The sequence below is a fragment of the Cynocephalus volans genome, chromosome 9 (genome assembly GCF_027409185.1).
Source record: "Cynocephalus volans isolate mCynVol1 chromosome 9, mCynVol1.pri, whole genome shotgun sequence".
Taxonomy (NCBI): domain Eukaryota; kingdom Metazoa; phylum Chordata; class Mammalia; order Dermoptera; family Cynocephalidae; genus Cynocephalus; species Cynocephalus volans.
Genome location: NC_084468.1, coordinates 82,819,582 through 82,846,314, shown reverse-complemented (window position 1 = coordinate 82,846,314; position 26,733 = coordinate 82,819,582). Strand labels below are relative to the sequence as shown.

General features: G+C 35.0%; 1 protein-coding gene across 1 annotated transcript in view; it reads left to right on the top strand.

Annotated features, from left to right (window-relative positions):
* Window positions 1–26,733, top strand: part of UNC5C (unc-5 netrin receptor C) — a 344,425-nt gene that overhangs the window by 84,093 nt on the left and 233,599 nt on the right. The gene's annotated exons all lie outside the window — the stretch shown is intronic.

Below are 26,733 nucleotides of genomic sequence, written 5' to 3'. Positions count from 1 at the left end.
GAAAACACACCATTTTTAACAGTCCAGTTAATCCTGTTCATCAGCTAGAGATAATGTTTTTAAGGTAAAACTGAAGTGGTATTTAGATTAATGTGAATACTTGATTATCTCATTTGGATTGTAATTATAGTTTGGATGAGCCAACGATAGTTTGGATAACTTTACTTCGGGGAATATTTTTCTACTTATATTTGATTGTAATGTGTTCATAATATAGTATTTTACTCTTAGAGAGTGACAGCTTCTTCCTCTGATGTCTCTCTTTTGACATCTACTCAACTCATTCCTGCCTTCTGATTCGTGTTAGAAAAGGCTGTACTGCATCTTAACTCTATGGAAAGAATCAATCCAGCATTAAGTGAATTGCTATAAATTTCATGCTTCACACTATCTGTGGAGAAAAAATATATTTTGCATTAAGAATCTTTTCTTCAAGTCTTTCTGAAAGAAAAAACAGAGAACCTATTTGTGTCTTCAGAGTACTTAACTGAGCAAAATAGTTATCATTGTCAATAATTTAAATTTAGGATTTATGAACACTTTCTGTAATAATTAAAAGTGGATTTAAAGACTAGAATATGCCAAAATATCAGAAAATATCTAAAAATTGTTTATCTATTTGTGCCTATATAGAAAATATTACAGTGTTTATAATTTCTGTAGGTAATAAGCATCGTTTGTCTATATGTGTGGTAAGTAGAATTCTAAGATGGCCCAAATACTTACTTCCCCTTAATGTACACACCCTACATAATTCTCTCTGACTGAGTGTGGGTGGAGTTATGAATATTATGAGATATCACTTCCATGATTATATTATGCTGTTTGGCAAAAGAGATTTTATAGACCTAATTAAGGTCCATAAACAGTAAACATTGAGTTAAACAAAGGGAGATAAGCAGGTTGGTAACTGTTTAAGTTATTCCATAGAGAAGAGTCATTATTATGATTTTTTTTTATGAATCCAGATGTGTAATAATGGATAGACCTCTTGAAAAAGCAAGTTATCATAGGGAAGTATGAAAAACACCCCCAAAATTTGGATTTTGATACCATCTAGATAGACAGTTCCATCCATGGACTGGCTTGTGAAGTACAGTTATCCAATGACAGTGCTAATGGGAAGAATCTCTAGTAAATTGTCACTTTTACCCCTTTTTAAAAATTCAATGTTCTTATATTTGATCCAAAGAAAACGTTTTTTCACAATAAATAAAATCTGAATTAAGTACTTGTCTTGGTGTATTTTGACTCATTGACTGTTATGAGTAACAATCTCAGTTACCATTTAAAATAATGGGTAAGATGCATAATATTATAAGAATTATATTTCATGCTCATTTCTAACCCACAAGTAACTGATAAATATATTAAATATTTAGAAATTTTTGAAAAATACTTGTTTCAAACTTACAATAATGATGTTTTCACAAAAAATGACTGCAGTTCTATTGTAAATCTTTTAGGGGAATTCTTCTAGGCTATTCTGGGATCAAATGGTCAATGATCTTTGCAATGTAGAATAAGTAGCCTTGTTCAAATCTCTCACTTCTGAAGAGGTTGGAACCCACACTAACTGCTGTATCTCTAACTATATTATCCTTGATAAAACTGTAGGCAGAATCATTCACAAGGTTGTTAGAATATTTATAACTTATAAGGAAGTTTATCAAATCTATTATATTGAACTGGCTTGTAATTACAGTCTATTTGTGTACATTTATTGTATTTTGTCCATTTACAATGTGACTTATGGGTCTGATATATTCTCAGTCAATTACATGTGCATAATCATTATTGAACCAAAATAGACAATGACAGGTCTGGAGCCGGCATAGTCTGATATCTTAATGGGACTTTAGATACTTTTCATACACTGATTACTGGAATAATATAGCATCAATCTGCTGAATGACTATGTACATTTTGATTTTTTTTTGATCTTCAGGTACAAGCCAAAGTCAGTTCATAGAGGAAAGAACATAAAGTAACAATCACAATGCCATATGAAAGGATCTGAATTCCAGGTGTTTAATATAGGAAGGAGCTAGAGATTTGAAGATTTGGAAATTAAAAGCTGGTCACTCTGAATCCTTATAGTTCTTTTGCCTCTAAACAAAGAAAATTTAAAATGGGATTCAAGGTTCCTTTTAACTTTATGTTCTTTCTTAAAATAGATGCAGTAGGCAAATAACCCAGGAAAATTCCTGGGCGAGTAGCTGGGATGTAAATGAAAAGGTGCTAGAAATGTCCAAACAATTTTTCTGGAATTGCAACATAAGATAAAAGAAGCCAGTAATCATTTTAGAACAATCAAAAGTAAATTATTATTTTAGAATTTATTTATTCACTTATATGTTGATGTATAAAAGCTTGGGGTAAAAGTTAAACTGATGGTTATAAATTCCTGCCATACCACTTAAATTTGGGGATCACTGTGAACTTTAGTATTCTATTAAATAATAGTAATAATAGCACTTACTCATTGGATCATTATGGAGATTAAATGGGTCAGCATATGTAAAGCTACCGTAAATGGTCAATAAAATTTAATCTTTATTATTCATTTATTCCTTTAACCAAAATTTCATGAGCACCTATTAACTTTCTAACAAAGAAAATAAATTTTAATAATGAACCTACTCTGAAAAAATGAGTTTTAATCTCGAAAGGCCTCAGAAGATATCTTACTGAAGTCCTTTTCTTTCTTCAGTTAGCTCTGGTAAGGGACTATTCTGGTGTGGTTCAAAGGAAAGAAATGAGAAACAAATTTTTTAATTTTTGAAAGAAAAAGAAAGAAATGGAAAAGGAAAACTAAAACTATCTGTCAGTTTTTGTGTAAAGAAAAACATATCTAAGCAGGTGGGCAAAAATTTTCATTATTTTTCTTTTTTAATCATTTTTTACTTGATGGAAAAATCACATTTAGCAAAAATTCTTTTGGTGGGAAGATGTGACAGAGACATACTCCAAACCATTTTTTAAAATCTCAGTGATCCCCATTTCCTAGCCAAACAGAAGTAAAAATGTAATACTGCACTAGAATGAGACAGACCTGCTCCTTGGAGAGGGCACTAGGTGCCATTTTGGTTTATTTGAAACTACTGAACCCTTGAAAAAATTCTGGCTCTAGATTAATGATGGGCTTCTTTGAACCTCACCTCCTTGTAAACTGCATTGAAGCGATGAAATAAAAAAATTATGTGAGAAAGAAAATGTACACACACACACACACACACACACACACACACACACACGATGTTCATGCAGAAAAAGAAACATAAAAGAAATGTTGATAAAAATACAAAGGTATCTCCACAATAAGTAAGTATTACTAGGTGTCAGATGCTATAACATTTTATATGTATATGTGTGTGTGTATATATATATATATATATACACACACACATATACATATATATATATCTGCTATTTACTTTTTTACTCCTATTCTTTATTAAGCAAACAAACTGATCTTAGATTGGAAATTTTGAACTCACTTCTAAGGCTAGATTCTCCCAGTTTAGCACAAGAAAAGCTGTTCACATTTCTCAGAGTTTTATAGGGCAGAACTTCATGAATGGGTTAGCAGGGTTCTCTGCTCTGTCTCTTCAGGTTGAAACAAAGGTATTAGCTATGGCTGCCTTCTCACCTGAGGCCCAGGCCCTCATCCAAGCTCTCTGGGTACAGTTGTTGGCAGAACTCAGTGCCTTGTGTTTGTAAGACTGAGGTCCCTATTTTCTTGCTGTCAGTTCTTCACAAGAGAATCCATCTCTCTATCTCTCTTTCTCCACGTCTACCTTTACTTCTGTTTCTGTCATCGCTATCTCTACCTACCTCTCTTTCTCCCAAGGTTTGACTGAGAGTTCAGAATTAAATAGTTAAAAACTTCAGTTTGACCCTAGTACTACAGCTGCTGAAATATTAACGGGATTAAATGCAGGAAAATGGGAAATGTGAGTGTGGACAAGAAGCCTTTCAGCTGTGTGCTTTTGTCTTGCTGGTTCTTTATAGTAGACTCTCTCGTGCCTTTCCCAGACAAACGAAAAGTGACAAGGGTGGTAAGAGTATTTGACATTGTCAACACAATTCTTTGAAAGCAAAATTTGGTAGATGGAAAGAGAGAACAAGGGAAGATGTTCTTCAATATTTGTTTTTTTGTTTGTTTTGTTTTTTTAAGAAACACATTTTTTAAAAGAGTATAAAACACCCTGGACAAATCTGTACTCTATATGAAAAGTGGTTCTCTTCTCCACTTTTTAAAGAATGTTTATTTGCAATCATTGTACATAATAGGTCTGGAAAAAGGAAATAAAAGAAAATAGGTGTATTCCTAATGCTTCTCAATTCAGTTGAAATGAACTCCAAAAACAGTATTGAAAGTGTGACAAAATTTTTTTTAAATGTGCACGTAAACATGTAGGTAAAGGCATTGCTGGAAATTTCTGATTAGCTTTTAATTCAGTCACTTAAAAGTTATGTCAATTTATTTATAATTCATTTAGGAGTATTTATTACATATCCAAAGATGCGTAGAATTTTCTGGCAACACTGAAGTTAGAGATGAACATAATATCTTACTGTTCATGTTACTCATGATAATAAAAGTCACCAATTTGGTGTTAAGTCCTTACAGTCTTAGAAAATACTCTCATTTACCTTTAATTTTCTAAACAAATAAATCTCAATCTCATATTTGCAAAGGAAACAGAATCTTTTAATAGTATTTGGTTAAGCCTAATCAATGAATATATTCTACTCATTAAATGTGACAGAATATGTAATTATATTTTTAAAAAGAAAACCTTCATTCTTACACATAGGGACATAACTATACCTTCTTCAATTTATCCGGCATTTCTAATGTCTAAATTTTGGATAAGTCCTTGAATATTTGTAATTTCCTTAATATGTTGTTGGCTCCAGGAATTTTCCTTTTTTAAATTAGACAGTATCTGTTACCTGAAAATCAAGGCTGAAAACAGCCATTTACTTCATTTTCAGGATTTATATTGAATGCCAGAAGCAAATAAGTCTTTTGCATCTGAAAGATTAAGAAAGTTCTAACAACACAGTCAGTGAAAATGTTCACATGTATGACAGTTGCGTTTACGAAAGCAAGTTCGTTTTTTTGCATCACTGCTATAGTGGAGTTCTTTCAACTCAGTGAGCTCTCCATCCCTACAACTGAATTTCCTCCAATCTTAGTATCCAAATTGTATACCTTCCTCATACCTAAAAGATGTAAATGTGAAATTAACTTACCCTGTAATTTTATTTCACTTGAGCACATTTTCTCTTTTTAGTTTTTTTATTTTAATTTCTCTTAGATAGTTGGTGTCTGCTCCTCTGTACAGTTCTATTGCGTTATTATAATTATTACCATTATATGCACAGCAGTTAAAATTGGAGGAGGGGAGAACCTCTATATGCAGCTACTCAGCAAAATAGAGAGCTATGTCTTTTTCATCTGGGACAGAGCTCCCAGATGTCACCCACAGGCCTTAACAAATTAGCTACCATCTAGCTGGCTCTCAGTCACTGGTGAATTCAATCCTATTATGTGGATGAACTGATGTATTAAACCAAAATTCCAATTTAAAATGAAAAACATAATTGCTATGTGGAGCATAATATTCCTGTGGACATGATGGACTTAGTACAAATACTTGAGAAGTCAAATCATATAGAATGCCAAGTTATTCATTTATTGTAAGAACTAATATCTCAAGGACAAGAATATCAAGATCCGTATGACAAAGCCTTTTCTCTCTGTAGGCAGATGTACGTGGAAAAATAAGTGATAAAGATTGCTTGGAACCAGAGTAAGGAGAATTACATAAATCATGTGTTTAATGGCTTTGGGCCATTACAGATGAACACCAATTGCAGTAGAGAAGGTTTCACTAATGGAAAGGAAGCAATGCAATTCCTTGCATCTATCTCCAGCTTAGATATGGCTTTGCCAATGGGAAAGAATTCTGGAAGTTTATTGCCCAAAGTTCATATCTCCTGAAAAATGTTTGAAAGATACTTTGAATTTTGACCTCTGCAACTCCCCTTTTAATATGATCTCAAGGATGATTAATAGTCCTCTGAATATATATACTGTACACATTTTTCATACCCCTCTCTTGCTGCATTATGTTTCCATCTTATAATTTAACATTGATAACAATATCATTTCTTCTTATTTTCAAGTTTTTGACAAATATCTCATTCTGGGCTGCAAATATTGACAAGTGTATATTTCTTAATGTCCTTCTCATACACTTAATTTTAAAATTAGAAATGTTCAGCAGATGTTTGATACTCATGTGGTCAAGTCACTAGAAAATGAGGTTTGTAGGTGTAGACAATTTAAAAATATGTGTACATGCTATTAACTACAGTTGCAACCAGAAGATGATTAATTCTAGTAAGTCTCATTCTGCCTTCTAGAACACCTAATGAAGAATACTCTTCAACCTGACAGGTTGAAGAGTGAATCAACTATACCTGAAGCTAATTATATAGTACTTCTAATTCACCTCTTCCTCTCTGTATCATTTCTCCTCCTCCACAAGTCCCACTGGCTTGTTTTCTTGCAAAGCTGCCAAGAAACTGTGAACAAATTTAATGTCTGAATAACTGATTGCTCTCTCAGTGACCTTGAAAAATTACTTGCATCATTAAAAATTCATGGAAAATACAGTTTTTGAGAATACTGGTGTGTGTAATCACAGTACCTCCTGTTATGCTGCTGGACTATTACAATCTTATCAACTTTAAAAGCTATCTCAAAGACATTAACCTTGTTCTAGTTGTGCAATTACATCAAAAGTTTCTCTATGATCTATTTTCTCAAATAGAATCACACAATTTTCTGCATATAGAGTGTAATAAAAACATGGAAGAGACTGGTTCTCTAAATTTTTGTGATACTTCAGAAAGACTATTTCAGACTGCTACAACATGTCAAAGGAAGAATTTCAATTATTTTTTTAAATTGAGGTGAATTTCACATAATGTATAATTAACCATTTTAAAGTGTATAATTCAGTGGCATTTACTGTATTCACAGTGTGAGCAACTGCCACCTCTCTCTAGTTTACAAACTTTTCCATCACCCTGGAAGAACATCCTGTATCCTTTAAGTAATCACTCCCTATTTCTCCCTCCTTCTTTCCCCTGGTAACCACTAATATGTTTCCTATCTCTATGGATTTGCCTATTCTGGATTTCAATTGTTTTAATTGTAAATGTGTATAAATTACAAATTCTGTTTATGCATTGATTTTATACCCCATTTTTCTTGAGGAAAGAGAGATGGAGAACAAGGATGTGAATGAAATCCTAAGAATAAGTCCTGACAAGGTGGTACAGTGTGATCAGAAGCGGCTTTTGACCCCCCTCCCACAGCAAGTATCACACTGTATTGTACTGATCTGCTTACTTCATGACTGCAATCACTGGTGAACTTTGTTCTCTTTCCCCTAGTGCTCAGCACAGTGCCTTTATATATTTCATGCTTGGTGTTTGCTGAAGGGAATGGGATGGGGAAAGGAAGAGAAAAGGTGGAGCTCATTGGTGATATTTTAACCCTAAATTAATTCAGAAATGATTTTACTAGATTCCTTTTTTTAATCTTTTTCTTTTTTTTTTTTTCTTTTTGAAATCTGAATTTTCTGAAATTGCTTTGAAGAATGTGGAATTAGCCCACAAATTAAGATTGACTTTACTTTGTCTTATCCAACATTTAGCTTTATTGGCATATAAACAGTGATTATGTATCATGTATATTATTGTCTTATATGTAAAAAAAAAAAAACTACACTGAATTATCTGGGCGATGAGATCTGATTTTGTCCTGCTCTTTTCTTTCTCTTGGCATGACATTCTTTCCTCTACACAATCCTTGTCTTCCACTCTATCCCCACCCTTTCACCCCAAAGCTTCAGTGCTCAGTCTGGTGGGTTGAATGTATGAACACTCATCCGGTGTTAGAATGAGACAACTAGTCAGATGATTGGCTATGGAAATGACAGAAAAACTAGATATAAATCCCTTCTTTCGTCCTAGATATTTTCTCTGAAATCTGACTATTTTTCATGGGATAATGGGAAACATGATCATTTAAAAACCCAGTGTCAACCCCATTCAATTTCCTGCAAGACAGCTTGCTTCTAAAAGGCATATTTCCCACCACTGTGTGGTGGGTATCATTTCAGCAAGGTATAAGATAAGCACTTTCCTTTACATTGCCCTCTTTTTTCACTTCATGTTTGTAGATATTGCTACTAGTGCTGGCAGATCTGTGTGATGTGTCTGAAAAAAGCCAATGGCAAGTAACAGCCTTTTCCGTAATTATTTAAATTTCAGTGTCCATGAGCACTCATTCTGTTGGCTTGGACAGACAATTCTCTCATGGGGGTGTGGGAGAGGGGGCAGCATTAGGAGTGTACTTTCATCTTCTGTTTCAAAGGTTCTGAGAAGATAGTGCTACATATTTGATTTGTGGGGAAGAATAGGTTGTTGATTTTACTGAATTCCTAAGGAAATTGTTTTCTGCTCATTTTGTCTTTCCTCTGGGTAACACATCACATTATCTTGTATGGTGGTGTCTGCTCCTTGCTGCTCAGTGCCATTAACATACATCTGGGCCACCCTTTGTGTGGAACTGTCCCCTGATGAAACCCTCCGTGGTCTGGGATGGAGAAAGACTGCCATTTACAGAGTCCATTATCACCTCTAGACGTGTAGAATGATAATGGAAGTGACAGAGGTGCAGCTGAAAATTGGCTCTTAATATTTTATGTGTTCGAGCAAAGGATTGGAAATCTCATGCTGCTCTTTAGGGAAAATGAAATATGTGGGATTTTTTTTTCCTATTGGAAAGTTATATGCAAAGGGTTGACTGCAGGGTTTTAAAAAAAAGTATTACAGCATACTCATTCATTTTGTGTTAAGCAATACTTCTCACTAGAGGTTTAGAGGTAAAAAATACTTTTTGCGTGAAAAATTAGTATGTGGAAACAAAGTATATCCAACATTGAAGCAAAGTTTTAGAACAACTTAAAAATAATGTAAATATATATAACTGCTTTGTTTTAATCTATCTGCTATGTCTAAAAAAATCACAAATATTTCCTTTAAAAGATTATTTTCAAATTTTGGGGTTTTTTTTTTTCTTATCCTCCCCAACATATTCTTTTCTGACTTACAACTTAGAATAACATTTCAAGAGCTATCATTGTCATATTGACTTTGAAACAGAAATTCTGTCAAATTTTTAAGTGTTTAAGACATAGTTTAAAAGAGAAAGCAAACACAACTTCCGAGTTATATTAATAGTTTAACATTTATCTCAGTATATTACAGTGCTGATAATTACACTAGAGAGATGCTTCTCAAAAGAATTATTTCTTGAAAAATATAGTCGCTTTCTGGTTTCACTAAGATGTTAATACAGTGCCCTTTTTATATTTATTTTATTACTTTTCTTCAATCTTATACAAAACAAAAGTAGTACGGTAGTATTCTTACTGAATAACAAATAACTAAATATGATTTGAAGTTTAGCAAATGCTGAGATCTGTCTGTATTTCCTTAGTGTTTATTTATGATAAAAATTTCTAATTTCTCAGGTTTACCACATATAGTAAACATTAGTGACATTACTATATCACTATTTGCCTGATAATATACCCAGATTTTACATTTTGAGGCATTTGGCCATGAACAGATAAACCTGGTGAGTTTTTTTCAGTAGCTTTCCAGAAATGACAACCTAATTTCTCTTATATGTTTCTGTCAATGTTTCTTTTCGGGAAATGAACATCACTTTACTCAGTTGTGAGTAGGAAAAGTTTTAAGTTGCTATGGTAGACTTTAGACCTCATTTAAATCAGCAATGCCTGCCATTTTGAATAAGGTCTCTGTAGATCAGTTTATTTAAATGTGTCATTTGATTCCATTGCTACTGACAAGATCGTAGTAACAAGACTTCCAGGTAGGGAATTACGAAACTTCTAAATGCTGCAAACACCCTGCCAATGATGCAAATGCAGTCTTTATGTTGTGTGGAATCAATATTAATTATTATCATTAAATTTCATTAATTACTAACACTTTATTGAATACTGTGTGCCAAGCAAACACTTGTACATATATTATCCATACTACGGTACTTATTTGCGGCTTCTAAGCTTATGAGGGAAAAGATAGTTGTCTTGGTCATTGTTAGCTCAGACCTAATCCAGTTCCTAGAAACTGAAAGGAACTCAATAAATATTTGTAGAATGAATAAAGGCATTTCTTTATATAAGTGAACATGAGATCTAGGATAGCTATGTAAACATTTTAATTTAATTTACCTTTTTCAAATAGGCAACTTAAAAAATACGTACAAATGGTTAACATTTATAGCTTAAGGTATGAATTAAAGTTTGTAGAAGCACATATTAGAATAAACTTGGTGTTATTAAGCACTATCACTGATAACAGGTAATTAAGAAGTAAATTGTGCTCACAGAGGAAAAGTAAGACTGAGGAAGGAAGCAGAAGGAATGATATACCACCCAAATAGTTTTTCATTGTAGGATTCAACAATGTCAGATCTTCAGTACAAGAATTACCACCTTACAGCTTACATAGTTTATCTACATAGCTTATCTGTTCCCTCCAAGTGCAATGTATGCTACACAGAAACAGAGATTCTTATAAAGTGGAATTCTCCTTGCTGTTGGGAACTAAAATTAAGTCAAAAGAAGTAAATAAATCTTGAATACTTAAGGGTTGTTTGCTCAGATAAGAGTAACAAGAAACTTGGGCATGGATGGGCCAAGTTCTCTACTGAAATCTGAAGACCTTTGATTTCCTGAAACATGTGTCTCCAAAGTCTGACAAGTGCTCTAATCTTTAAACATCATTAGAACCTAGATTTTTCCCTATAAAACAATAAAATATCATAATAAAACTTAAATTATCTTACTGTTTTAGTAAATATAAGACTAAAGTTATAAATGAAGTCATTAATAGGCATTTTAGTTGTGGTACATTCACTAAAACGGTTTTTGTACAGGGTTTATAGGTAGATTTGTTCAGTTACAGATTTGAAACATTGCAGAATATCACATTCTATTCTTTGAATGTGTACATACTTTTATTTTCTGATGAAGAACTGCCACCACTTTCTTAGATGTCTTTATGTTTTCCTTATTACCATCAGTGGCCCTAGGAGTTCATTTGGGGAAACATTTTTAAATGGGGGACAAAAGATTTCTATTATTTCTTGAGCATGAGAAAATCAGCTGTGTTGAGATGTGGATGCTGCAAAGGATGTAAATATTTACTGTGACAAATTTAGAAATGTTCTCAGTTATGAATCTCATATAGTTAAAAATTAAGTGTGCAATCCATATAGTGTTAGTTATTATTTTTTATTAAAGGGCTGGTTTCATGAAAGGCCTGGAGTTTCGGTATTGATGACAGGGCAATGGTCCTATCATTGCTTTTGTGTACTTAAAAAGTAAATAAGTAGAATCCAGGGAAAAACACTTTATTAAGTGGCTGTTTAGAAGTGGCCCAGGCAACAGTGGTCTTTTCTTTTGTTACCAGACAGCTGCATGCCTTCTGTGTCTTGCCAGTTCTAGAGCAAAGTGTCAACATTTAAAGTGTCCTTTTTTATTTCATAATTTGGTTTTTTTCTGATAGGAGTAAGTTTGTATAAACAATGTATGGGGAGGTTGGGGGGCAGGGGTGGTGCGATGGATACTGGACCTGGCCTATACTTGAAACAAATGGCCCATAATATTAGAAGATTCTACCAACATAGAGGCCCTAAAGAAAAAGGTGCACCTGCTTCACATGTTCTCACTCATAAGTAGAAGCTTAAAAAGTTGTTCTCAAAGAAATAGAAAGTAGAATAGTGATTATTAGAGACTGATGTGCGGAAGGGGGGATGGCGAGAGGGTGGTCAGTAGATACAAAACAGTAGAGAGCTAGGAAGAATGGGATCTAGTGTTCTGTACTAATATAGGGAGACTACAGTTAACAACGAAGTACTGGGCATCTTTGAATAGCTAGTCAAGATGATGTTGAATGTTCCTAACACATAGAAGTGACAAATGTTTGAGGTGATGGATATACTAAGCACCCTGATGTGATCATTGCACACAGTATGAATGTACCCCATTACCATATTGCACTCCATAAATAGTAACAATTATCATGAGTCAATTAAAAATAAATTAAGAAGAGAAATAGAAAATAGAACAGTGATTACCACAGTCAGGGAAAGGGAGGAGGATGGGGGCCAGGGAAAGATTCACAGGCTGGTACTAAGTTACAAAGTTACAGTTAGATAGGAAGGGCCTATCTAGGGTGACCTAGGGTGACAGCAGCTAATAATATTACATTGTATATTTCAAGCTACCCAGAAAAAAGGATCTTGAATGTTGTAACCACAAAGAAATGACAAAAGTTTAGGTGACAGATATGCTAACTATTCTGATTAGATCATTACATAATATATGCATGTATTGAAACAACAAACTGGACCCCATAAACATGTACAATGAAAAAAAATAAAATTTAAATTTAAAAAAAGAGGGGGCACCTAGAATAAATTAAAAAAAAAAAAACTACCTCTGTTTTCAAGTTAGATTAGCCAGAAATCACATGAAAACAATTTCAGTATCCAAATACAATGAATCATAAATTGATATAAAGTGTTCATTGTAAAGAAAGTGTATGTTACTGACAGCTTTTCTGTGTAAAAGTGTGCTTCCCGTGTGCTATTATATTTGCATATAGTTTCATGTTAAAAATCTGCAGGCATGTTGGTAGTCATAACTCAATTTAGCAAAGGAAAATATGTAGGAAATTTCATAGCCTCAAGTTCTCCTGATGTCGGAGGTAGGGTCAAGGGGGCGGGATAATCTGCCTCAACCCACCCAGTCCTCTTACCAGGTTTTTGACTCCACCCAGGAATGAATTCAAGGGCAGAGTAACAGTAGAAAGTGAGAACAGGTTTAATATAACAGATAAGAGATACAGGTTCCATAGAGAGAGTGCAGCATAGCTCCAGAGATGGAGCAGGGCCCACACCAAGTTTAACACAAAAGTAAGTTCAGTACAGACATCAGGGCTAACATAAAAGCAAGAAAAACATAGTAAAAGTTCAGTACAAAGTGCAGGCGGGCTCAAGAGAATGAGCAGCCACTTGTTATTCCCACGTATGTAACTTTTAGTCTTGCACATGCTCGGTTGGTCTCTTCCTAGAGCATGTTCATTGGTCAGACCCTATCACATGCACCAGGCATGTTCAAGAACAGTCTGTGCTCTCTAGCGCCTCCAGTGGAAGGTCATTCAACCACCAGGGTTACATAACTCTTCTCTACTGAGCATGCCCTGCCAGTAGATTTGCATAAGCCAGCCCCTTGTTGTCTCATTTTTCCCCAGTTAGAGCTGAAAATAGGTTTGACTGGCAACAGTAACTTTCCTCTAGGAGAGAGCCACAAGGAGGGCCTGAAACCTTGGGGAATGGCTTGTTACCCAGAGGCTTGCCTTGTAACCCAAGCCCAGGGAAACTGGGCATCTCCTATATTATGCTCACGACTGCCCATCATGAACAGGTCTTCATCTGTCACCATCGTCTCTCAGCTGCTCCCTGAGTTACAGCAGCTCCTCCCATTGTTCATCAGAGAAAAGCCAGGCTAGGAAAGCAGAATGTAGGGTCATTCTGACTGTCTTTCCTGAAATTGCTCCATTATGTGCTATCACCAGAATTTGAAATTATTTCATATATGCAACATTTAATTTCACAACAATCCCTAGAGGTAGACAGGGCAGATCATATTGGTTTTAAACTTGTTTCTCAAATGAGGAAACTGAGGCCCAGAGAGGTCATGTGGTTTGTCCCTGGGAATGAGATTTTCAAATGTTGCATATGGGGTTATGACTTTAGTTCAGTGTTCTTCCCACAGAAGTAATAACACAGTGTCCACATATCAGGCTTAGGTTGCTGTTTTTTGTTTTCGTTTTTTTGTTGTTGTTTGTTTGTTTTTTGAAGTTAGCAGAAATCATACTCTCAGCTGTTAGCAAGGAAGTTGTTGTTTCCTTGTTTCCTCTACTGGCAAAGTCCTGCCCACCTTAATCTGTCAATATTGTATCCATCCTATGGTGCCAGACCAAGCCCCTCCTTCCTGAAAGAAGATCCCTTTTCCTGCAGATCCCTTTCACTCTATTATAATATTCTTCACAGTCTGCCTTGCTGTAGACTTTTGTATTTTCTATCATTGTGCCTCAGTGAATCTAGAATTAGGCAGACCTGAATTTTAACCCCAGAACTACCACTTTAACTAGATATGTGTGTGGGCAAGTTGTTACATTTTCCAGTATAACTTTCCTTGTCTGTAATTTAGGGCATCTACCTCATAGTGAAATTTTGAAGCTTAAAACATGTAAATAGCTTGGCAAAATATGTGATACAGAGCAAGTGCTTAAGAAATAGGAGCTATTATTATTTTTAGTCTTTGTATCTCAATAGAGTTTAATCCAGATATTCATCTTTCCATTAATCTAGCATAGTAATTGGATATAGAATTTTATTTTATAATGATATCTATACCTAATCTCCAACGATTTATTTCCTGCTGGACAAGCTAGATTCAGATCTAAGCAAATGCATCTAGATAAAATACAACATTATAGACATGCTAGAGAGGGACTCTTTTATCTTGATTTTATGAGTCAAGGTATTTTGGATATATATAAGAAATAATTTTTGTTTATAGTCAATTGTTGATTGGGTCAAACAGAGAAAGAAACTTAAGCCCAGATAATTGTAAGCTTCTGTGAATCTCCTGGGCTATACAGAGAAAGTGATAGAGAAATCCATTTAGGATGACCATGTGTATGGACAGCTAAGACATGACTGTAGTATACAAGTCAATACTCAGCCAACAGATATATTTAATACACCACCATTTAAAAAACAGGTAATCACAGAAAAATGAAAGGATTTTTTTAAAGGAGCTATGATTTTACATATAGTAAAATTTACCCTTTTGAGGGTATAGGTCTATGAGTTTTGAAACATTCAGTTGTATAACCACTGCAGGTGTGTATCCAACACAGTCAGACTATAAAAAACATTTACCATTGTGTGTTGGTGAATCTGAGATTAGGCAGGCCTCATTTTAAATCCTGGATCTACACTTTCACTAGTTGCATGTCATTGAACATTTCCCTCACCTCCAAATATACCTTCATGTCCATGTTTGGTCAATCCCCACCGTTCCTCCCAGTTTCTGGGAACACTTATCTGCTTCCTCTCCTTACAGTTTTTTAAAACTTTCCCAGAATGTCATATAAATGTAATCATGTAGTATGTAGCCTTTTTCTCTGGTTGCTTTCATTTAGAACTATTGATACTCAGCCGTGTTTTGCATGCGTCAGTAGTTAATTTTTTCTCATTCCTGAGTAGTATTCCTTTGCATGGATGGTCCATGGTTTATTTATCCATTCACCAGTTGTAGGACACTTGACATATGAGCTGTTTATAGTTTTAGGTAATTATGGATAAAACCACTGTAAGCATTTGTGTACAGGCTTTTCTGTGAACATAAGTTTTCATTTCTCTTGGGTGAATAGGAGTGGATCATTGGGTCATATGATAAGCATTTTGGGCTGTTTTTTAGAGCAATTTTATTTTAAAGAAACCCTTAAGATGTCTTATATTGATTTTTTTTTAAATTTTATTTTGTCGATATACAATGTGGTTGATTATTGTGGCACATTACCAAAACCGCCCTCCCTCCTCCCTCTCCCCTCTCCCACCCAACAATATCCTTTCTGTATGCTTGTCATGTCAACTTCAAGGAATTGTAATTGTGATGTCTTCTTCTTCCCCCCGGTTTGTCTGTGTGTGTGTGTGTGTGTGTGTGTGTGTGTGTGTGTGTGTGTGTGTGTGTGTGTGTGTGTGTGTGTGTGTGTGTGTGAATTTATTTATTTATTTTTATCTCTTACCAATAAGTGAGAACATGTGGTATTTCTCTTTCTGTGCCTGACTTGTTTCACTTAATATAAGTCTCTCTAGGTCCATCCATGTTGTTGCAAAAGGCAGCATTTCATTCTTTTTTATAGCTGAGTAGTATTCCATTGTGTAGATATACCACATTTTCCGTATCCACTCATCTGATGATGGACATTTGGGCCGGTTCCAACTCTTGTCTATTGTAAAGAGTGCTGTGATGAACATTGGGGAACAGGTATACCTTTGACTTGATGATTTCCATTCCTCTGGGTATATTCCCAGCAGTGGGATAGCTGGGTCGTATGGTAGATCTATCTGCAATTGTTTGAGGAACCTCCATACTATTTTCCATAGAGGCTACACCATTTTGCAGTCCCACCAACAATGTATGAGAGTTCCTTTTTCTCTGCAACCTCGCCAGCATTTATCATTCAGAGTCTTTTGGATTTTAGCCATCCTAACTGGGGTTAGATGGTATCTCAGTGTGGTTTTGATTTGCGTTTCCCGGATGCTGGGTGATGTTGAGCATTTTTTCATATGTCTGTTGGCCATTTGTATATCTTCCTTAGAGAAATGCCTACTTAGCTCTTTTGCCCATTTTTTTTTTTTCGTGACCGGTAAGGGGATCGCAACCCTTGGTGACACCCGCACCGCGCTCAGCCAGTGAGCGCACCAGCCATCCCTATATAGGATCCGAACCAGCGGCGGGAGTGCTGCTGCTATGCTCCCAGCGCCGCACTCTCCCGAGTGCGCCACGGGGTCGGCCCTTGCCCATTTTTTAATCGAGTTGCTTGTTTTTTTCTTATAAAGTTGTTTCAGTTCCTTGTATATTCTGGATATTAATCCTTTGTCAGATGTATATTTTGCAAATATTTTCTCCCACTCTGTTGGTTGTCTTTTAACTCTGTTAATTGTTTCTTTTGCTGTGCAAAAGCTCTTTAGTTTGATATAATCCCATTTGTTTATTTTTCCTTTGGTTGCCCGTGCTTTTGGGGTCGTATTCATGAAGTCTGTGTCCCGTCCTACTTCCTGAAGTGTTTCTCCTATGTTTTCTTTAAGAAGTTTTATTGTTTCAGGATATGTATTTAATTCTTTAATCCATTTTGAGTTGACTTTAGTGTATGGTGAAAGGTATGGCTCTAGTTTCATTCTCCTGCATATTTATTAAAAAAAAACCCTTAAGACGTCTTATATTGATTTTTTTAATTGAATAATTCTAGATTTACTCTGACTTACTAATAATATTAAGCACCATGTAAGATTTTTCTAAATAGTCCTCATTATGAGCATAGCTCATTGAGTATTGAGTAATTACTGTATGTAGGAATTGGTATTGTTATACTAAGCGGTCCTGCAGTGTATAGCACCATAGAGAATGCTAGTTTTCCCTAAATGGATTCAGATGACTGTTTTTGAATTCTTATCTTCTATTTTATAGATTTTTTTCTCTTGTCTTTACAACTTGCTTTCAGTTTGCTCTCTGACTGCTTCTTGCTGTGCTCTTCTCTTCTTGTTTGGTACTTTTTATTTCTTGTATCATAGTAAATCAGATTAAATAACAAGTTGAATTGTTGGTTACCTAAGAACAGACAGGCTCTAATTGAGGGCCTTTCTCTTTTAGGCACTCTCTTGAGATGAAATGTGTCCTTCCTCACTCTAGGTGCTTTATAAAATCGAGTTTTATAAAGACCAACCCCTTCTTTGCAGATTCCTTGTCTTCCAGAAACTGGATGTTCTTGGTAAGAAATTTCTGGTGGCACAATCTTAATACAGTCACAGGTTGCTTAATGAAGAATATACATTCTGAGAGAAGCATCGTTAGGCAATTTCATCGTTACACAAACATCACACAACGTACTTATACAAACCTAGGTGGTGTAGCCTACTACTCAGCGAGGCTATATGGTATAGACATTACAATCTCATGATACCAGAGTCGTGTATGTGGTCTGTCGTTGAGATGTTATTTTGCAGTGTCTCACTGTAATAGCATGGAGATTTACAGTGTTACCCTCTCCTCCACTCCAGGAGTGAACACCTGTCCTTTATTGAGTAACTGAAGACTTACTTCTAACAACTCTTCAAGAATGTATCATGATGACTCTAATCCATCTAGATTTCTCTAACTCATTTATTGCTTTATTACATACGCATTTGTTTTATAGTAATTTTAGGCTTATCTTGGCAACTGAATTGTCAAGAACTTGCACTTTCTTCCCTGAATTTATTGAGACTTGATTTGTGACCTAATATGTGATCTATCTTGGAGAATGATCCATGTGCTGATGAGAAGAATGAATATTCTGAGGTTGTTGGGTGGAATGTTCTGTAGATATCTGCCAATTCCAATTGGTCTAGAGTCTTGTTTAGATCTTGTGTTTCTCTACTGATTCTTTGCCTAGATGATCTGTCTAATATTGACAGTGGAGTGTTCAGGTCCCCTGCTATTATGGTATTAGTGTCTATTTCCTTCTTTAGGTCTAATAGAGTTTGTTTTATAAATCTGGCTGCTCCAACATTGGGTGCGTACATATTTATGATTGTTATGTCTTCTTGATGGATCAGTCCTTTTATCATTAAGTAGTGTCCCTCATTGTCTCTTTTTATGGTTTTTAGTTTAAAGTCTATTTTGTCAGATATAAGAATAGCCACTCCAGCTCGTTTTTCTTTTCTGTTTGCATGGTAAATCTTTTTCCATCCTTTCACTCTTAGTCTGTGTGAATCTTTATGGGTGAGGTGGGTCTCTTGTAGGCAGCATATAGTTGGGTCCTGCTTTTTGATCCAGTCAGCCAGTCTGTGTCTTTTAATTGGGGAATTTAAGCCTTTAACATTAAGAGTTGTTATTGAAAGGTGTTGATTTATTCTTAGCATTTTATTGGTTGTTTGGTTGTCTTAGGTGTCTTTTGTTCCTTGCTTTCTGATTTACTGTTTGGTTTCTTTGTTTGTTGGTTCCTTAGGTTGTAGATAGTGTTTTTGTTAGCTTGTTTTCTCTTCATGAATGCCATTTTTATTGTACTAGCGGGTTTAGATTTTTCTTAGGTTTTTATGGCAGTGGTAGTTATTTTTCAGGAACCAAACCCAGTACTCCCTTGAGGATTTCTTGTAAGGGTGGTCTTGTGGTAGTGAACTCCTGCAGTTTTTGTTTGTCTGAGAAATATACTATTTGCCCCTCATTTCGGAAGGATAGCCTTGCAGGGTAGAGTATTCTTGGTTGGCAATCTTTGTCTTTTAGTATTTTGAAAATATCATCCCATTCCTTTCTAGCTTTTAGGGTTTGTGATGAAAAGTCTGATGTTAACCTGATTGGGGCTCCCTTATAGGTGATTTGACGCTTCTCTCTTGCAGCTTTTAAGATTCTCTCTTTGTCTCTGAGTTTTGCCAATTTGACTATGACATGTCTTGGAGAAGGCCTTTTTGGGTTGAATACGTTTGGAGATCGTTGAGCTTCCTGGATCTGAATATCTGTGATTTTTCCTATACCTGGGAAGTTTTCTGCCACTATTTTGTTGAATATGTTTTCAATGGAATCTCCATTTTCCTCCCCTTCTGGAATACCCATGACTCGGATATTTGAGCGCTTGAGGTTGTCTGATATCTCTCTCAGATTTTCTTCCATGTCCTTGATTCTTTTTTCTTTCTTTTTGTCTGCTTGTGTTATTTCAAACAGCCCATCTTCAAGTTCAGAGGTTCTCTCTTCAACTTCGACAAGCCTGCTGGTTAAACTCTCCGTTGTGTTTTTTATTTCGCTGAATAACTTCTTCAGTTCAGCAAGTTCTGCTACATTTTTTTTCAGGACATTGATTTCCTTGTATATTTCCTCTTTCAGATCCTGTATACTTTTCCTCATTTCATCATGATGTCTAGCTGAGTTTTCTTGTATCTCATTCAGTTTCCTTAGAATTATCACTCGAAATTCCTTGTCAGTTATTTCAAGGGCTTCTTGTTCTATAGGATCTAGAGTATGAGATTTATTAACTTTTGGTGGTGTACTTTCTTGATTTTTTGTATTTCTGGTGTCTTTTTTTTGGTGTTTATTCATTGTGGCAGGGGGTTTCACAGTCCACCGGTTTAAGACTAATGACTAACTAGGATGTTGCTGTGGTTGCCAATTTGGTATGGCTCCCGCCGTGACTGCTCAGTTGGCCTCTAGTGTCTTCCCCACAGTGCTTCCCTTCATACTAGATATGTTACTGCCAAGCCAATAAATATTTACAGATTGATTGACTAGATAGTATAAAGCAACATTACCAAGAGCATTATTATCTTACCAAGTTTGCATACTTGGTGTTGCTGACTCTATCACAAAGTACTATTTTAAAAGCAAGAATGGCTATTCTGGCTGTTGCTATCACAGGGTGATAGACAAAGGCCCTAGCTGAATCCACATGGATGGAACAGAAACCTACACTGCATTCAGCGGCATTCCCCACTCCTTCACTGTTTTTCACCTAAAAGAAAAAGGAGATAAGATTCATTCCTCTAATTAATGCATCTAAGAAAAGAGGGGACAGATTAAATTAAGGAGAAATAACTAAGAATGGAAATGATATATAGTTGCAGGTAAGGAGGGAAAAAAATTTTCTAATTTAATTTACAAAGAACTCCTGAAATTTGATATATGTTTGGTATATGAATTGTCTCTACACCCTCTCCTTTACAAAAATAGGAAAGCAAAAGGCAACTAATAATGAAAATAAGTTGGGTGAGGTGACAGCTTTGTCATTTTTTTAATTGGATTCGCTCTCTCCTTCCCTTCCAGAATGACGCACTCAAGGCTCTGCCTCCACAGCTGTCAGTTTAGTTTCCTTCAACATTATTAAACTCTGCAGTGAAGGTTCCATTAGAATAATCTACCCAAAGTGGCTATTTGTATTCTTTTCTGTACATTTCTAAATATAATTGAAAACTTTTTATATCATATTTCAGTTAATTTTTTAATGGAAGCAAAATCTTAGAATTGCAGAATGGTACTAACACCCTTCAGACACATGAATGTAGAGCTATACCGGGGGCTCTGGGTGCCAGTAATCAACGGAGGAAAGCACTACTGATCACTGCTTCGGTTCTGAAGACTATTTTCCTTATACTTCTGGTATAATTAATGTCCCCCTGGCTAATCATACAGGTTCCTAAAGGACTTCAAATGGCAATCATTCCAGCTGCCTATTTGTCAGACAAGGAAGTATCCCAATTTTATATATGGGATTGCTAAGGCCCACAGTGAACTTGCAAGATCCTACAGTGAATAAAGGAAGGTGTTAATGAGAACCAGATCTCCATCTATCAGTTCTGTTTTCACCTTAGAATCCCATGTTAACAAGGGTAACCCCAATTCTGTTGTCTGTCTGTTCATTCCCAATATAATATATGAAGAAAATTTTGTGTTCACAAGGATATTTAATAGACCATCAGTATATATGCAAATGTACTATTTTAATAGCCATCTCCATCATAGAATTCATTTTGTCAGCTTTCAAAAAGGGTGAATGAGCCCTAATGCATTAATAGAAGATTATGTATATGAAATAAAACATTCATGATTTAATTTAAAATTTTGTAAACTTAGCTTGGTTTTATCTTCAGTGAAAAAAAGAGTGTTTGTATCATACAGGAGGAACAGATCAAATCCTACCGGTACTTAGACTTAAAATTCAGTAATCTCACAGAAACTGAATAAAGAACAATAATAAACAATAAATAAGAGAACAATAATAAAAAGAGACAACAAATATATAGCTCAAATAAACTTTCCTGTACCCCTTAACATTGATAATATTCTATCTAGAAACATCAATTTTCATGTTGTATCTCTAAAGGAGTACAAACTAAAAAACAAAAGTAAAATAATAAGAGGGAAAAATTATTAAATATAAATTTTTAATAAGTTCCAAATGGAGGAATTATTTATTAAATGCTAAAAAGTTCCAGATTCTTCTGAATCCTGGTAGAGGGAAAATGGCAGATTGCTTTGATTATATAATAATACCAAAATATATTTAGGATAGTAGATACCATTAGATTATTCAAAGGAATCTTTTGAAAGTTAAGAAGTGTTAAAGAAATAGTACTTAAAATACTATTTCATACTGTGAGGATAAAAATAGGTGTCTTGTTATTTACCAGTGCCTTCTAATTACATTTGAAAAATAACTATAACAAAAACAGAAACCTCTGAGGCCCCCACTGATGTATCTCTCTGGTCTGGTTCCATCCTCTTCCCTGTCACACTGACCTGCTGGCAGTCTTATCTGTTGGACTACCCAAGCTGATGGCCAGCTCAAGCCTCCTGCATTAGCTATTCCTTCTCCTCGGGAGGTTCTCCTAGTAGATTTTGTATTGCTCCCTTATACTTATCATCTAGTCCTTCCCTAACCAATCTGGCTTCCTACTTACTCTTTTATTTCCAATTAGCTCATCTCTATATGTTCTCTCAACTAGAATGTGAGCTCTTGGAGAATAAGGACTGTCCTGATCATCATGATGTCCCCCAAACCTAGGGATACCTGCCTGAGTTACTAGCATGATAAATGATAGAGGAAGAAGCTATACATAGTCTGCATTTGTGTGAATATTTTTATGTGTGTGTATATGTGTTTGTGCACACACTCAACTTTGAAGAGAAAAATAAAGAACATGCGCATACATTACTAATTATTTAGCATATTAACTAATACATCTACATCAATTACTAATCGATTCTATGTAAGACAGCTATTATTTTAACTCACCAAAATTTTTCCAGCTGTGAATAATAGAAGCAGAAGAGAATGTACATTGTTAAAAACAGCAGAGGCGATCTTCAAGACTTTGTAATTCAACCTCTTTCTCACCACTCCTGTTCTCCTGCTAAAAGTTGACATAGTGCACAGAGTCACATGTCTAGTACACTACACAAGCAATTCTTCAAACTGGGCTCGCGAATCGAAGTCAAACCCCCTTTCCACTATCTGGGTTGCCTTTCTTTCCTCTGTGCTGGGTTATCCGTGCACTGCCCGCCTGGCATCTGTTAGAAGTTTACTGTAATATTTAGCTTCACGTAGGTAACTTATTCTGAAAGAGTGCCTAAGAGCCCAGGCTCCTGAAACAGATTGTCTCAGTCTGAATCCTGACAATCCCATTCACTAGATATACCATCTTACGTAAGTTACACTCCTATGTCTTACTTAATTCATCGTAAAACAGTGGCAGCAATACCTATCTTTTGCTGTCAGGATTAAATAATTTATGTAATTACTTATGACATATAATTAAATATAATTATATATACAAATATGCATCTGTATATACATATACAGAACAGAGTAATTATACCTGTTATGTATATGTATTATGTATATGCATATACAAAACAGAGTAATTATACCTATTATTTTTACAAGATCTCTAAAACATAGATTTGTAGACTTCGTATAAACAATGAGTGCTAACATATTACACAAATAATATCTGGCCATAGTAATTTAGCAATTTCTTTATTAGTCAAATATTGATTTAAAAAAAACCCTCAGGGTAGATGTTTCACCACTAACTGTGGAGTTCTTCTTCACTATTAATTAACTGTAAAACAATTTCAATATTATCTTTTGAATGGACAATTTTGAAAGTTAAATTTACTGCAAAGAGAGTAATAAATTCATCTGAAGTCCATTATGAATGATTTTTATATTATGTCTTGCATTAGCAGTCCCATTGCTTCCTTTCATTAGGCTGGATAATGAGGAGACAGCTATGTTTGACTGTTCAGGAAGTAGTTAGAACTGAGATGAAAAAGTGGAAGGGCTTTAAATTGAAATTAGTCCTTTTATATCAATTTCTGAACAAGTTTCTTAAACACTTTTGATGTTAAGCAACCTCTAGGAAGGAATATTTTCATGTAGTCCAAACCAAATTTAGAAATCAGAAATTCTAAATTCAAATGGTATGTCAACTCTATTTCCAACTACCTGACCAGTTTTTCTTTTTGTTTCTCTTCTCTTTTTTAAAAATACAGTATGCTTAAATTTAATATTCGTGAAGTACTTTTAGATTCTTCAAATGAGTGACTGTATGTAAATGAGAAATATCATTAATTCTCAAGTGTTATAAAAATTACTTAATGTTTGTAAAGTACCTTGAAGATGAAAATCATGATGTAAGCGCTAAGTGTTAATTAAGTTTCATTTATTAAAGAAAACAATGTTAGAGCTATGTTTGCTGATGAGTACTTTTTAAATTTCATTTCATTGAGCTCCTCTCTAAAGTTCACTGAGGCTGGGTTAAGTTTTATTCCAGCCCTTCAAGAATCTTCTCTTTTTGAGGGCTTTTGTTTTCTTTAGTGTCAGGTGTTAGGAATTCTAATTTTCTCTTAATCATCACCATTTCTACCATCTAAAAAACTGCAATGGCTTAAAATTGTATGCAAGTGAGATTAGCTATAATGCATTATTTTTTTACTGTAAATAAATAAGTAGAGTTTTCTATTCATACTGTATTGATTAAAAATCATACCAACATTTGAAATAATTATGAGAGTATTTAAAAATTGGAGAGAATCTAATATCCTCTCAATGGTCAATTATGTGAATTATTACTACTACGAAATTAGTTTTAAGGAAGATTATGAGTAAATGATCTGTTTTGCTTGAATTCCTCACATTTAAGGAGCAGAATATTTTCTAAGATATGACTAAATTCACCTGTGTTGTCTCATTTTCAGTTTCATTCCCTTCTCTGATACTAGTGCATAGGAAAATAAAACAAAGCCAGTAAACACAGATAAGTCACCTCACACTGAAAAGAATCTGGCATCTCCCTTTATAAATTGCATATAATTCTGGCATCTCTGTCCATGTAGAACAACAGTGAGCCCATCTGTGGTTTTATAACTTCCACACAGGAACACCAACAAAAGCAGGTGAGCATGGCTGCCTTGCCAAACGGAGGACAGAGGTGGCAGAACTGCTCATGGAGGGCAGAAGCAGCAACAGCTGGCTGAATTTGTAGCCACAAAAGACAGGAGAGAGATGACTACCAGCAGATAAGGGAAAGCAAACCGGCAGCGTGTCGGATGGGTAAACTCAGCTTGCCCTCTCTTTCTGCACCCTGTCTCCTTTCCTCTCCCTTTCTAACATTTCAGCTACAGCTAAGGAGCTGGTGGAAGAATGGTGCCATGAAATTACAAGAGAAGGGTTGACATTTCATTTCTCAGTGCTTGTGGGGTCACTTCACACCCTGACATATGGGTTTATGTTTCCCTCCCAATTAGCCAGTCTAAATGGGACTGTTCATTGTTTTAAACAAATCCAAGTTGACATCAGCATCTCCTAAATTTATTTGACCTCAGAACATTTTTTCCTGGAAACACCATTAGCATTCTGCTTTTAGAACTAGTGTTCCGTAGAATGCACTTTGGGAGATAACGCTTTAAATCATCGAAAAAGATTTAGGTACGTATTTAAAATACCACAGTAACAAGGAAGTATGTGATATGCTTTCGGAGGGTTTTCTTCCAGAAGAGTTCAAATAAAAATTACTTTTGTTTCTAAAAGTGTTTCTCTTTCATCTACCAGAAACATATCTATGACCCTAACCATATCCAGTAACTAAGAGGATGCTTGTGTGTTGTGTTAAATAAACTTTCTCTTAAAACATAAAAAGAAGGGAAAAAACTCAACACTCTTCTTCTTGTTAAAGATTCTGATTTTTCCTCTTGAGTTTATGTTACAAACAGCCTCTGAACCCTTCTTCACATCACCCATGCCAGCCATGCTTATAAATCTTTTAAAATTCTAGAAGCTTGGGATGTTTTATTATTTATCTGTATTTGTTGGGGCTAGCTTTGATGAAGAGGACTGTTTGTAATGGACTGCTTTTGCAAGGGCCTGTAAAAGAAAAATAAGCTGAACTTGGCCTGTGAACTTGGATATGCACCAGAGGTATAATTTTTCTTGCTACATGACAGAGCGGAAGGAAGCTGAAATCACTGATAGAATTTTTGGAGATTTAAGGATTAAAAACAAAGCTACTTTGTATCAATATCACTTGGAGAGAAAGAAGGACACTTGGCCTTTAGGGATGACATAGTACTACCTAGTGACTCTCAGTTTGTTGCTGAGTTTCCTCATTGTTTATGGATAACAGGAAAAGGAGAAGATGTCTAGTGGCTCATTTCTAGAAAATTAAATATCTTCAGTAACCAGCAATGTTATTCGCAAATTTGTACAAGTAAATCAATCAATAAAAGCAGCTGTTAGGAAACTACACACAGTAAGCATTTTATATTCCAGTTCATCTCAGATAATGTGTGTTGAGATTCCTCAGATGCAAAATGCCAATGAGAATATCCAGAATGTTTGACCAATAACTGTACTATAGCTATCATTACTTATCACTGCAAAGTTAAAAACATTTTTCACAAATCATATTGTTTCGTTTTGAGTAATATATTTTTGTCTCATACTATACTTTTTCATGTAATTTTATGATCAGTTCATTTACAGAATATTTTCAAAAAGAGACTTTTACATGGTCAAATTATTAAGTAAGAGAGTTCCTGTTCCCAGAGAGCCATCTTGGCTTCAAAGCCACCGGAATTCGTTCTTCTCATTCGCACCGTTAAATATTGATATGTGGTTATTTGGAAGCTTTGTTTTAATAGAACATTAAATTTTTGCTTGTATTACTTTGAGGTGGTGATGGAATCTCTGGGTTCAGGTCCAGAGTCCTCACGATCTTGT